Source organism: Dryobates pubescens, chromosome 15 (genome assembly GCF_014839835.1).
Source record: "Dryobates pubescens isolate bDryPub1 chromosome 15, bDryPub1.pri, whole genome shotgun sequence".
Lineage (NCBI taxonomy): Eukaryota > Metazoa > Chordata > Aves > Piciformes > Picidae > Dryobates > Dryobates pubescens.
Window position 1 is genome coordinate 19,978,700 of NC_071626.1, and position 14,402 is coordinate 19,993,101.

A 14,402-nucleotide genomic window follows, 5' to 3' on the forward strand; every position below is an offset into this window, starting at 1 on the left:
GCTGCCTCGCGGCTGGGGGCGGTGGGGCAGAGAAAGAGCCCTGGGGGTTTTGGGTGTACCCTCAGGTGGGGATGGGATGCTTTTGGATCGCTCTTTTGTCAGCGTGCTTGTGGTTCTCTGCAAAATTTTCACTGCTTTTCCATTTAAACTTTCCATCACTTTTGCAATCCATTTGTCTGAGCCTTTTCTTTGGCACGTGGTGGGAGAATCGGCCTCTCAACCTACCACAACAAGTTAGTTTCTGTTTTTTACAAGCCTGCCAGGACTTACTAGGTCCTCACCACAAGACTCATTGCTGAGCAATACCACCATATTAAAATTACTGCCTTTTCTCAGGATGTATCAGTACCTTCCTTTCAAGAAACATAGATCAAGTAAAACATTAGCTAAATGAAATAACACATATAGCCTGAATAGTTGTAGCTTCAGCAATAATTTTTACCCCCCCTCAAAAAAGGCAAGCTATTACAAAGCACTTTTTTTTTTGCCAAATCCATTTCTTTCCAATAAGCCTTAGGTTGCTAAATTATTCCCAACTAATTTTTGAAATTAGATTTGAGCTTGTAAATCATATTGAGTCTTCAAAAACATCATTCTTAGGTCCTCATCCAGATAAGTCATAAAATGGTTTAGGTTGGAAGGGACCTTAAGCATCATCTAGTTCCAAACCCCTCCTGCCATGGGCAGGGACACCTTCCACTAGACCAGGTTGCTCAAGGCCTCATCCACTCTGGCCTTGAACACCTCCAGGGAGGGAGAACCCATGACCTCCCTGGACAGCCTGTTCCAGTGTCTTACCACCCTTACTGGAAATAATTTCTTCCTAATCTCCAGTCTCAATCTTCCTTCCTGAAGATTCAATCCATTCCCCCTCCTATCACTACAGGCCCTTTTCAGAAGTCCCTTCTTGGCTTTCTTGTAGGCCCTCTTCAAGTACTGGAAAGACACTACAAAGTCTCCCCAGAACTTTCTCTTTTTCAGGCTGAACAGCCCCAACTTTCTCCCCTCCATAGGGGAGGTTCTCTAACCCTCATCATTTGAGGCAAAACCAAACAGAAGGAAATAGTAAAGGACAAATAACCTGAGAGAAGGACCACTACTTGAGTACAGCTATGAATGTTAAGCTCAATAACATTTTTAGTTTTCTCTTACAGGACTACAGCCACATTCAGAAAATACACACATCCATGTTAATGTCCTCAGGTCAATAACCCTAAATAGCATGCAAACAAAGAACCCTGACTCTGCACAAGGCCACGTTTCTCTTACACACTAAGCAAGCTGCTCTGTGCTAAACACCACCTTATAGAACACAGCAAGATATCAATGCACCCAGCAGGTTGCATGTTCCTCATGGGGAAGCATTTCCTGGATGCTCATACCATAAGCTGTGACTGAGTACAGCACCTTCTTAAAAAGAGACAAGTGATTTTTCATCTGCTTAAAGGCCATTAGCATCCAGTATCCAAAGCTCTTCTCATGTTAAACAACTCAGAAGTGCTAGAGGCAGCAAAACTCAAACACACACAGCACAAAAGTTTAAGGAAAGACAGCTCATGAAGGAAACCTGCCTCTCCTGCTGCAATAAGAGCTTAATCCATCAATCAGTATATCCCAGACCACTCCAGAATTGCACACTGGAGTATTAAAATGACTGACTTTCCTGAACTTCATAGTAAAGGAAAAAGGAAAACCAAATCCAAACCCCCACAGGGCACCCCTCCTTACTCTTGCCAAGACATTGAACTAGATGTGGTTGAAGTCACAACTGGGAAAGCCACCACTGCAGGAAATAAAGCAAGTGTCACAAGAAGTAGATTAGTTTAGCCCCATTTGTAAGGGACAGACAAAAAATCCTTCTCCAAGGGCAGGCCAACTGAATGGCTGCAAATGTCATGCACTCACTGCTTTGCCTTGGCCACTTTGCATCAAGAAGTTCTCAGCTTTTCTTACAGCCCCTCAGCTCACGCTATAATGCAGGAAAGCACGCCAGCTCCCTTGGCTCCCTTTTGGCTTTTCCCTCCTGGCACTCTACCCACACTGACCTACAAAACCTAACTCCATTTAGTGGCAGCACATTTCACCCCCTTTATTCAGAACTAGGCTTCAGAACTGAGCATCGGTGAAATGTTTTGGTGGCTTTCTTGTATCTTCAGGGTAGTAAAATCCCTCATTTCTCAAATGTCTTGTAACATTTGTGCTTTGTTCTTCCAGGTCAAAACTCATACCCAAATCTGACAGCATCAAAGGCTGCAGAGTCACTGCAAAGTTCAAAAGAGCACTGCTCCTGCTAGTGGAGGCAGCTCTTTACACATTACTTATAGAAAGCAATCAAAAATTAGGACTTCAGAGATCTTGCCCCACCTCCTTGTTCAAAATAGCTGCAGGGGAGAAAAGGAACAAACTTCTATTAAAAATACTGTTGTTAGGCTGCCACAGGGCACTTCTGAGAACTGCAGCTGCAAGCATTCAGCTTACTTTTGTGTACAGAGGGCATGAGAGGCTTAACAAAGCCTCCAGAGCGCTTTAAGGACCCTAAATAGAGAGTGCTCTAGAAGGGTAAACCTCATCCTTCTTCGAGTTCAGCATCAGACCATGCTTGCGACCCCTTTTAATTGGGAGTATTATATCTGCCCATTATTAGTTTAGGCAACGGTTAAGAAGAAAACCTTCTTTTAAAAAAATACATATATCACAGAGAGCATTTGCAATGCAAATGGATATTTTTAATCTTAAAAAGTATTTTGGTGATATGGAGTGAAAAATAGAAAGAAGAACAAGTCCCATAAATCTGTCACTCGCAGAGTGCATCACTCACAGCTCTCCCCAGCCCGCTGAGGAGGAGAGCCATACAGCTTGAAAATGACTTCATTCCCATATTTACATATTTTTTAATAGGGCTATGATGAATCTCCTTCCGCTTGACTCCTATTTTGAGCTGTGATATTTTAATCTCCATTCTTGCTGCAACTTAGCAGATGAATGTGCAGTGTGACAGAGCTCAGAGGAAATAGTATAAATAAAGCAAAGTGGAGCTATGACATCTCACATTTTATAGCTTTTTTATTGTAGCCTAAGCATAAACAGAGCACAGCTGTGTTATACTTACTGCTGTGAGCACTCCCCCAGCTCCAACCCCCTACTGCTTTTAAAGGGACAGACTCTGCCCCTGCTCAAGATCTTCTGGGTACAAGCACTGCTGTTGCAGGCATTGCTAGCAGAAGCAACCCCCACATGCATTACTTCCCTTCCTTTGTTTTCCCTTTTCCTCCTTCTACTGATTTGCCCACTTGCCTTCCTTTCTCCTTGCCTCCCCAAGTGGCCCAGGATGTGACCCTGCAGTCCCCAGTGTGTACACACAGAATCATAGAACCATTTAGGTTGGAAAAGGCCTTTAAGTCTTCAAGTCCAGCCATTAACCCTACTCTACCACTAAGCCGTAACACCAAGCACTGCATCTACACAGCTTTTAAACACACCCCGGCATGGTGACTCAACCACCAGCAGCAGCCTGTTCTAGCCTGAAAACCCTTTCAGGGAGAATTTTTTCCCTAATGTCCAGCCTAAACCTATCCAGCTGCAGCTTGAGGCCATTGCCTCTTGTTCTATCACTAGTTACTTGGGAGAAGAGACAAACACTCATATCACCATAGCCTCCCTTCAGGTAATTGTAGAGTCATAAGGTCTCTCCTCAGCCTTCTTCAGTCTAAAGAGCCCCAGGTTCCTCAAATGCTCTCATAAGACTAGTTCTCTAGCACCACTTAGCTGCTCTTCTCTGGACCTACTCCAGCACCTCCATGTCATTCTTGTAGTGAGGGGCCCAAAATGGAACACAATACCTGATGTGTGGCCTCACCAATGCGGAGTCCTTGCCACACTATTTCTAATACCAGCTAGGAGGCTGTTTGCCTTCTTGGCCACCTGGGCACACTGCTGGCTCACATTCAGCTGCTTGCTGATTAGCACCCCCAGGTGCCTTTCCACCAGACAGCTTTCCAGCCACTTGATCCCAAACCTTGCAAGAGGTTGTTGTGGTGCAAGTACAGGACCTGGCACTTGGCCTTGTTGAAGCTCATACAACAGACCTTGACTCATTGATCAAGTCTGTTTGAGTCCCTCTGTAGAGCCTCCCTACCCTTAAGTTGATCAACAGTCATATCTGACATGGTATCCTCCACAAACTTACTGAGGGTGCACTCCACCTCCTCAAGATTAGTAAGTATGTTAAACAGAAGTGATCCCAACAGTGAGCATTGGGGAACACCACTTGTGACCAGCCACCATCTGGATTTAACTCCATTAACCACCACTCCTTGGGCCCAGCTGTCCAGCCATTATTTACCTAGCAGAGCATGTATGTGCCCAAGCCATGAGCAGCCATTTTTTTCATGAGAATGCTATGAGAAAAAGTCTTGAAGGCTTTACGAAGTCCAGGCAGACAACATCAACAGCCTTTCCTTCATCCACTAGGTGGGCTGTCCTGTCATAGGTAGTGATCAGGCTCACCAAGCAGGACCTGCCTTTCACAAATCCATGCTGTCTGTGCCTGATTGACTGGTTGTCCTCTATATGGCATGTAATGGCACTCAAGATAATCTGCTCCATGACCTTTCCTGGCATTGAGGTCACACTGACAGGTCTGTAGTTCCCTGCATCCTCCTCTCAGCCTTTCTTGTAGATTGGTATTTGCTACCCTCCAGTCTTCCAGGACCTCCTCAGTTAGCCAAGACTGCTGGGAAATGATGGAAAGAGACTTGGTGAGCACATCCACAAACTCTTTCACTGCTCTTGGGTATAGCCCATCCAGTCTTATGGAGTTGTGTGTAAGTGGTATAGCAGGTCACCAGTTCCTTTGACTGTGAAGGCCTCACTCTGTCCCCTGTCCCTGCCTCCCACCTCATGAGGTTGGGTGTCTAGGCAACAACTTTGGCTGTACTGCTGAAGAGTGAGGCAAAGAAGGCATTAAGCACCTCAGTCTTTTCCTCATCCTTAGTCACTGTGTTCCCTCTGGATCCAACAAAGGATGGAGATTCTCCCTAGGCCTCCTTTTGCTCTTAATGTATCAGTAGAAACATTTTTGTTTATTGTCTTTAACATCAATGGCCAGGTTGAGCCAGTTCTTTGGCTCTCCTAATTTTCTGCCTGCACAGCCTCACTACATCTCTGTAGTCCTCATGAGAGACCTGACCCCTCATCAAAGGCCATTAACTCCTTTTGTCCCCAAGTTCCATCCAAAGCTCTCCATTCAATCAAGCCAGTCTTCTTCCCAACTAGCCCCTCTACCAGCGCATGGGGATTGCCTGCTCCTGCACCTTTAATACTTCCTTCTTTGAGTATGTCCAGGCTTCCAGGACTCCTTTACCCTTCAAGATGGCCTCCCAAGGAACCCACTACAAGCTACTGCCTGCTCTGAAATGTCCGTTTTGACCAGGTCCATCTGAGTAGACTCAGACTTCATAGGCATTGTCTCCCCTGCCAACACTGGTCTTAGCTTTCATACCCACCTTAGTTTTCATGATGGCAGATCACAGCCAGTGTTGTACTGTTAACTACTGAAGGATGCCTTTCTTCCCTTGCTGTTATAATTTGCTCTGTTTAAGGACAGAGACACAGAAACAATTTGCTAAAACAACACTTGGATAAAAGACTTGCAACCAGCTGGAAGCACTCAAAATATTGCCATCTTTTAAAGGTGGGATTTTACAGAAAGGGCTTTCACATTTCTCATTTCTTGATAGATTTTTTTTTTCCCCCCACAGAAGCCAGTTGAAGAGGAAGGAAAACATGCCAACTTTATTTCTGCCTATTTAAAAACAAATTATCATGATGAACTCATCATGACAGCAAAACCTCTTTTCACCTCAGGAATTTATGAGATACCACACAATCTCATCATAATCATCCCCACACATTCAGCCAGAAAATGACAATGCACCTGGACACTTTTCCTGACTACACAAAGGTAAGGGCACACCCTGTATCCAGCAGTTTCCCCACACGCAGTCCAAGAACACTCTTTATCCTTGTGACACATGCAAAAGTTTCAGTTTGACTCAATCTTAAAGGTCTTTTCCAACCATGATGATGCTACAAAAGTGCTTATCCATTCCCAATCTCAATGTATAGACACATCTAACATCAATGTGTAAGTGTAAGACTTCCTTCTGCTATCCGTTTAACGAAATGGATCATGGCATTGCGTTGCAATTGTTACACTGAACTTGGAAATGGCACCCAGCTTTCCAAAATACAGGGCCAAAGGACATACAGAAAGGTTCTTTGCTTGAGGAGGACCATGTTGCACATCTCATCCCACTAATATACTATTAACACCTTCAGAGAGGGAAGTTTCAGTCACCACCAATGCTAACCTACAACTGGCAACCTAGTTCTGGCCATCCCTTGCTACTCACTGCCCCACTGACCTCTGAGAGGATTTGCTACTTCACTGCTACCTAAAACATCTGCAGTTATTTTCCCTGCCTGGGGTTCAACACAACCTGAAATAAAGCATCTATTAATGTTCATGGTAAGCAAAAGAAAGTGGTTAAACATAGCAAAATAAAACTATGCTAGATATGCATCAACACTTGCACATAAAATTAAAAATAAGTTTTAAAAGCCACCCAGAAAGCATGCTGAAATTGTTTATAGATGTGGGGAGCTGCTTAAACTAACAAGCTTTCAAAGTTGGAATCTCAGATTCTTAAGGCTGCTCAAATTCATCCCTCAGCTCCTAGCATACCAATCCACCAGCCTGATACAAAGATCTGTTTAGAAAATGGCTCTTGTGTGAGAAGATTAGTAGCATTCTTTTGTTTAGCAGGCAGATTTTCACATTAAAAAAAAAAAAAACCAACCAAAATTAGTATCAAGCTTCATCTGAGTATTCCCTGAAATCCCCTTGAGCTTGTCCAATCTTCCTCTGCCTATACAATTTCTCATTTTATAAAGAAGACATCATGCAGAGCACTTGGTCTCTGATGTCTGTACCATAGAAAATCTCAGGTGGTTTTGGAAGGGAGCAGGGGTTACAAGGAAAGGACACACTTGCACTGATACTTGAGATATCAGATGGAGTCACTATGCCCAGAAAGCACTACTGAAAGCCACCCCCACCTGACATCTCATTTGCATGCTCTTCCAAGACCGGATATGAGGGACAGCTTGCTCCTGAGCTGTAGTAAGAGCCAGGAAGCAAGCCTGGGAAGATGCTGCTCAAGGCTCCACAGCATGTTGGCAAGTCACCCCAGCACTGGCAGAAGCAAGGCTAGAATGGGAGCAGAAGAGACCAACCTCAAATGTAGAAGCTCAACAGAGCCCAGCAGAGCCACCAACAGGCTGCCCACCACTGCCATCCAACAGGCTATGAAGCTGTTGTATACTCCATGATGACAAGTCCAGTCCTACTTAACAGTATAACCATCAAAATGTGCTCAATCTGAGTCAAGACCAGAGAAGGGCCATAGATTACTTTTCACTGGGAGAAGAAATAGGTGGAAAGGTAAGAGATGAAAATAATATAGCCACAAAGCAATCCATTGTCCCGTTACCTACCAACATCTCATCTACCTCCTGTTAAGTTTCACTCCATTTTTTTGAATTCACACATGATGTTTTCTGTAACAACAGAACCACCAATTTCACTTCCTGATGGATGGCTCCTCAGTGCTTTTCAGAGTTGCTGTAAAAGTCAGCAAACACCTAAAGCTGTGATCACTGCCAAAAAAAAAGTTAAAACCTGCACTGGAAGTATTAGGATTAAAACACAGACCACAAATCCACACGATGACAAAAACCAAACCACAAAATAGGGGGGAAAAAAAAAGAACCACAAAACACCAAAGTAAGAGAGCAAGAGACACTGCAATGAAATCTGGAAATTCAGACTGCCTGAGAGCCCTTTACATCTCTCTCAGCTCCACCTGGAAAAGATTCTGCAGCTATTCATAAGCACAATACCAAGCATGTTTTCAATGAGAAAAGTGCGACGACATTACGGTACAGACTTAATGACAACTGTAGGAACTGAGCCCTTAGGTAGGATATTAAACAATTTATGACAGGGAGGTTTAATTTGGAAAACTTAATCCAAGACAAATAATCTGCAGCCACAAATTAGACCTCCCCCTTCAGAACTGGTTTAATGGGAAATTATAATCAGTACGAGATAAAACCCTCCACGAGCTTCCAATTACTACTGTTAACCCCTAAATTCCTTTGCACAAACTTCCTGCTCCCTGCAGATTAGAAAGTTTGATTAGCACAATCTAGAATAGAATCCAGAATATAAATCACAATATAAAACATCTCCAAAATGTTAAAAAAAACAAACCCAGCTCTAGTTCATAAAACAATGCAACTGAGCAACACAGCTATGGCGATGCCAAGGCATCACCAATTCATTCTCAGGCTGGTGCAACGCTATGCAGTGATCAAGTTGTTCTCACCTACTGATTTTGAAGGGTACATATTGCTAAAACTCAAAGTTTTGAGAGAGAACTTCTTATGCCTCGAAAGACATTTCTGTTATAGGCCACCAACAGCTTTCAGTCAAATCAAATGGAAGAGGCTGCAGGCAGGAGCTGTAGAATACCTGCTCTGACAAACAAAGACAGAGGTAGAAATGGGCTTTTTTTAACTCCTCCTCCAGTTTTCAGTCACAACAAATGAATGAAATGAACCAAAGAAAAGAACTAAGCTGAGAAAAAAAAGAAAACAACTAAGTAAAATTAGTAACAGGCTAACAGCATATACCCACTGCCTGGGGCAACATACGGCTGATGGATGATGACAGCCAACAGACAAATCCTCATTCCCTGTCTACTAAACAAATTAGTAATCTCATCAATATCGTCACCACATTCACCTTCTGCAGCAGCTGCTGCTGCAACAACTGCTGTTAAGCTTCAGGGAGAGAGCCTGACTTTGTCTTGTAGCCTGCCAAATCCTGTGGGCAGTCATGTTTTGGAAAATGCAACTGACCTGATAAAAATTAAAAACCAAAGAAACACAAAAATTCCTTTCCCCTCCTCCCCCCAAAATCTTGCAGGCTGGCACATGAAAGCCATGGTCCTGCATGGCCCACTCTGAAGTCCTAGGAATCCACAGAACTTGCACTTTCAGGGCCTTCCCAGCTGTCAGGGCCTCTTCAATTAAAGTCTGATTTCAGAGACCTCAAGCTTCAAGATGACACCAGGACTTCTCAGAGTGAGATCTGGCTCTACGTTCAATTGTCTTTTATTACTCTCTGAAGTTGCTCTTATGAAGTGACTAAACCCCATGATTTTCAAAATTGAAGGAGGATTTTTTGACACACCTCTGTTCCTCCTCTCCTCCAAACTCTCCCCAGCCCCACAGCGTACCCTCACTTCTAACACTGACAAAATGAGACTGCATCATCACCTATTCCTTCCAAACTCATCAGAAAAATGACCTGATCAAAACATGCCCACGCAGAAGAATCGAATTTCAGCAGCACTCAACACAAATCACAGCAAAGCATTTCTTGTAAGTCTGCATCACAAAGCCTGTCAGCACACCCCACACTCCCAAACAGCCACGTCAGATTTTAATAAGCACTTAAAAACCAATTCCTTGTGCAAACAAATGCATTTATGCAGACATGCTCACACAAACTTATTCTCCCTTCCCCCCTCCCCCATTCCCCCCCATTTTTTTCCCCATGAAGTCTAAACTTTTCCTAAAAGGACTTCATATAGTAAAGCTGCTTAAGTTTGTATATGTCAACAGAATCAGTGTACTTCATTATTAGGAAAAATATTTGCCATTTATTTCAATTTATCAGTTTCCACTTGAAAAGAAAGAAACTATTCCATATATTGTTTCTGAAGCAAACCACTGCATGTATCATGGAATCACTGAATGTTAGGGGTTGAAAGGACCTTGAAAGATCATCCAGCCCAACCCCTCTGCCAGAGCAGGATCACCTAGAGTAGGTCACACAGAAACACATCCAGGTGGGTTTGGAATGTCTCCAAGGAAGGAGACTCCACAACCTCTCTGGGCAGCCTGCTCCAGTGGTTTGGTATCTTCTCAGTGAGAAAGTTTCTCCTCACGTTCATGTGGACTATCCTCTGCTCCAAGTTGCACCTATTGCCCCTTGTCCTGTTATTGGACATCACCAAGAGGAGCCTGGCTCTGTCCTCCTGACACTGCCCTTCACATCTTTGTAATCATGAATGAGGTCAGCCCTCAGCCTCCTCTACTCCAAGCTAAAGAGACCCAGCTCCACCAGCCTTTCCTGAGCAGGGAGACATTCCACTCCATCTTTGTGGCTATATCTGTGCATGGGTCTACATGCTGTAGCTACAGGAATTCACCAAACATGCCCCAGAAAGCTCTAAGGGAGTGTTACAATTTTCCCACCCACAAAAAAACTTAAGGTGCTGAGAGTAATGGCTGATGATTAATTCCACTGTCTCAGTCTTAACTGGATGTCAGGAAAGTCTTCTCCTGGGGTCAGTTAAACCAACCAAATGTGTTTCTTCCTGTTTACTTCCACAATTGACTCTATTGAAAAAAAAGCAAAAATCACAGTGCTCCTTTGTGCTCAAGTAAAACATGAGACTTTCTTCCATATCCTCCAACAGCTGGCACAGGAACACATTCCAGGAACTGATTTAGTCATGATGTACATTCTATTTATGTTCTAGTTCACTAATTCACATGTGTAAGTAAAGATTTCAGGAATGAAAGCTAACTTCTAAGGATCTTCCTCAGGTACACAGCCATGACATTCTCATTTTACTGTTTTCCACCATTAAATACCTTGCTACCCAAGTAGCTGGTTACTACCTCTCCCACAAAAGAAACCAAACAAAACTTACAAGCTCTAAGAAGGTAAAAACAGAAATAAAAATTGTTAGTACATGCAATTCACTTATTCCTCCACAGTTTTGGGGGATCAGGCTTGGGTTTTTTCCTCCTGGAGTTCTGTTCCCCCCATTCCCAGTTACTTCAAAATATCATAGGAATATTCTCTTCAGCATTATATTGCTTCATAAACTCCATCACAATGAGCATAATCCTTTAGTTAAGTGCCAATTAATTATTAAAAACATCCATTGAGGATTAACAATCATGAAATAGATACAGTTCTATTATGTAGTTGTTAATCCTCAATAAATCTACTTGTAATAGACAGCATTTTAGTACAAGAGCTGGCCTACTTAATCTAATACTTTATATTTAATTAGGTAATTATTGCATGTTAAAAAATTCATTCATTAGGTGTAGTAACTATGCAATAAGCATACATCTAATAGATTGGTAATCCTTGGAAAAGGAGATTTTTTTAATAATCATTTGAATTAGCATCCAAGAGTTACTCTTGAACACAAGGGCAAATATGTTACATCTTCCCTGCTTACACAAATGCAGGCCAAGAATGCATTAATATTCCCTGAACCACACTCTTTGGGCTCCAGGATGAGGATAGGGAGCCTGGAGAAGCTCACATGTCCAACACTTTCCTATTCCCTTGAGCACCTGAGATCACACACCTCCAGAAAGGAGTCCAGCCTTTCATAGAATGGTTTAGCTTGGAAGGGACCTCAAAGATCAAGTTCCAACACCTCTGCCACGGGCAGGGGCACCTTCCACTAGACCAGGTTGCTCAAGGCCTAATCCAACCTGGCCTGAAATACCTCCAGGGAGAGGCATCCATGACATCCTTGGGAAACCTGTTCCAGTGTCTCACCACCCTTGTCAAGAATTTCTTCCTAATCTCCAGTCTAAATTTTCCCTCCTCAAGCTTCAGTCCATTCCCTCTTGTCCCATCACTACAAGCCCTTGTAAAAAGTCCCTTTCTGGCTTCCTTGTAGGCCCCCCTCAGGTACTAGAAGGCTGTTGTAATGTCTCCTCTGGAGCCTTCTTTTCTCCAGGCTGTATAGTTCCAACTCTCTCAGCCTGTCCTCACAGGGGGGGTACTCCAGCCCTCTGATCATCTTTGTGGCTCTTTCCTAACACAAACGACGCAACATGGCCAACTCGCAGCCTTGTTTTCAAGACAGAGGACTTGGTCTGGAAGCAAATCCAGGAATGTAAATCTCTCTAAACAAAGAGCTCACAGAGGCTTCCAGCTTATATCCATCTGTATAGAGATGGGTTTCTTGCTATTTTATTTCTCATACTTTTTTGGATAGGTTCATTCAAAAAAAGGCTGCAAGGAGACAGGCACATCCTGTTATTCATTGCATACCTAATTCTAGTCAGGCACCAGCCAAAGGGAAGCAGGCATTTCTAGGACTGCAACCATGGGAGCTATTTATATCAGGAGTTGCACTGAGTGGCCTTTTTAGAAAATAAGCTTAAAAAAAAAAATTACCACCAACACATCAGTTGAAGCTGCAAGGGCTATCCCATGAAACAACAACTATAGAAACGTACAGCCTGCGTCCCTGGAAATCTATCCCTCCCAGCTGATGGTCAGCATCATTACCTAAAAAAAAGTGACTTGTGAGATGGCGTTTTGGATGATCCTTAAAAACCCCTGTAGTCCAATTTCTATCTTTTCTTTTTCCCTTTCACTTCTATGATGAGCTGATTTTAGTGACTGCTCTCTTTGAAGAGGTGTTAGCTCTTGAACCAATGCCAGTGTATTGCATCTCAAGAATAGTAGACCTTGTTTTCTGATGGTGTAAGGTATACATCTGTAATTCTGTAAATCTGTGACTGCTTACACTTCCTTCTGGAACCAAAAGTGAGGAAAAAGGAAAGATGGTAGTCAGAAGCAAAAAGCACAGATTTTGGCTACTATTTTAAGTCTTGTATTGACACCATAAGTGATCTGTGTTCCTTCTCTAAAATGAAGCTACAGCAGCTCAAAGTTAACTGCAGTATGTTGAAAATAAAGTGTCACAGAGGTCCACTTAACTTGGCAACAGTAATTATTCTTTAATATGAAAAAAGAACTACTCAGGATTTCAGATATAGGATTATAGTCACTGGGGCTCTCATTTGATGCAAATATTCATTTTCTCCACTTCTCAAGCCTTCTAAATTTTAATAGTTTAACATTCAGTAATAAAATACAGTAAATATTAAATGATGCTGTGAATACCAGCGTGTTCTAAATTTTCAGAAGAGCAAATGTTTCAACAAGATTAAAAAGCATTCTTTCAGGATCAGTAATTTCTTAGGTTTTAAATTCTGCTGTTTTCCCAATGACAGGAAAAACTGTCTTCTTCAGCAAGACAGAACTATCGCCCTGCCTTTGTGAAAGGAAGGCACGTATTTGTCTACATAACGGAGATCAAAACTGCACAGAAAAACACAATCCTGGCTGGTTTCTCAAAGGTAACTACAAGGTCTGATTAAGATCCAGGTACTGTACTGTTATACTGCTCAGCTAAAGAAGCCACAAAGTTATTCCAAAATTCCTTTTTAAGATAAACTTCTAATCATCTGTGATGGGTTAACACCCATCCTGGAAGCAGGGGGGGAGGGCTTGTGAGAGCATTGCCTTCCCTGCAGGGTGTTTTCTCCCAGGGAAACTAAATTAGTCTGTTCCACTCCCCCTCCCTGCTCAGCAAGGCTATAAAAAGGAGGACACTGCAGCCATTAGGGCTCTTGGGCCCTGCCTTTGCTTGGATGAGGACTGCTGGTGGCTCCCGGCTTCTCTGCCACATGGTCAGGCCTGATCCTTCTCCCTGCTGCCTCCACACCTCTTCAAAGAGACTGGTTTTGTATTCTTATTTTTTCTCCCATCCATCCTTGGTCCTTACCCTTTTGTGAACCCTACCTGTTATTGTTACATATATATATATATATATTGTTTAAAGAAAATTCTTTACCTCTCTACTTCCAAGCCAAATCCAATTATTTCTTGGTGGATTTGCTCCTTCCCTTTCTTTTTTCCTCTCTGTTGGCTAAAAGGGGGGGGGGGGGGGGGGGGGGGGGGCAGGGCAGGGATTCTCAGCCTGAGCTCTGAAGTCCCAGTTATGGCTCAAACCACCACATCATCCTATAAGATAACCAGTGAGTAATGTCTGCTTGAGCAATTGTCAGCTTAAACACAACTGCCATGAAAAGTGCATTTCCCAATGGGGACCTAGACCTGCTGATGCACAGTGCCCTGCCTGCTCAGCTGAACAAGTGCCAGTGCATGAATAGCAAGCCCTGGGAAAGGATGGAAAGAATGAGGAAAGAAGGGAGTAACAGGGCTGCAAGAGTGGCTAGGGCAAGAAGATGCTCAGTGCTGTGCCCATACTGCTGCTTAGGCAGATCCAGTATCCATCACAAGGGAGATAGGAAAAACATTATTTACCTCTTGATGACCTCGTATCACCCATGTCAGAGTGGGAAGCAATTGCATTAACTTCTTGGGTGTTGTAGTTTGAGCCCCAACCCATTACATTGGGCTTACCTGTGGTAAGCCC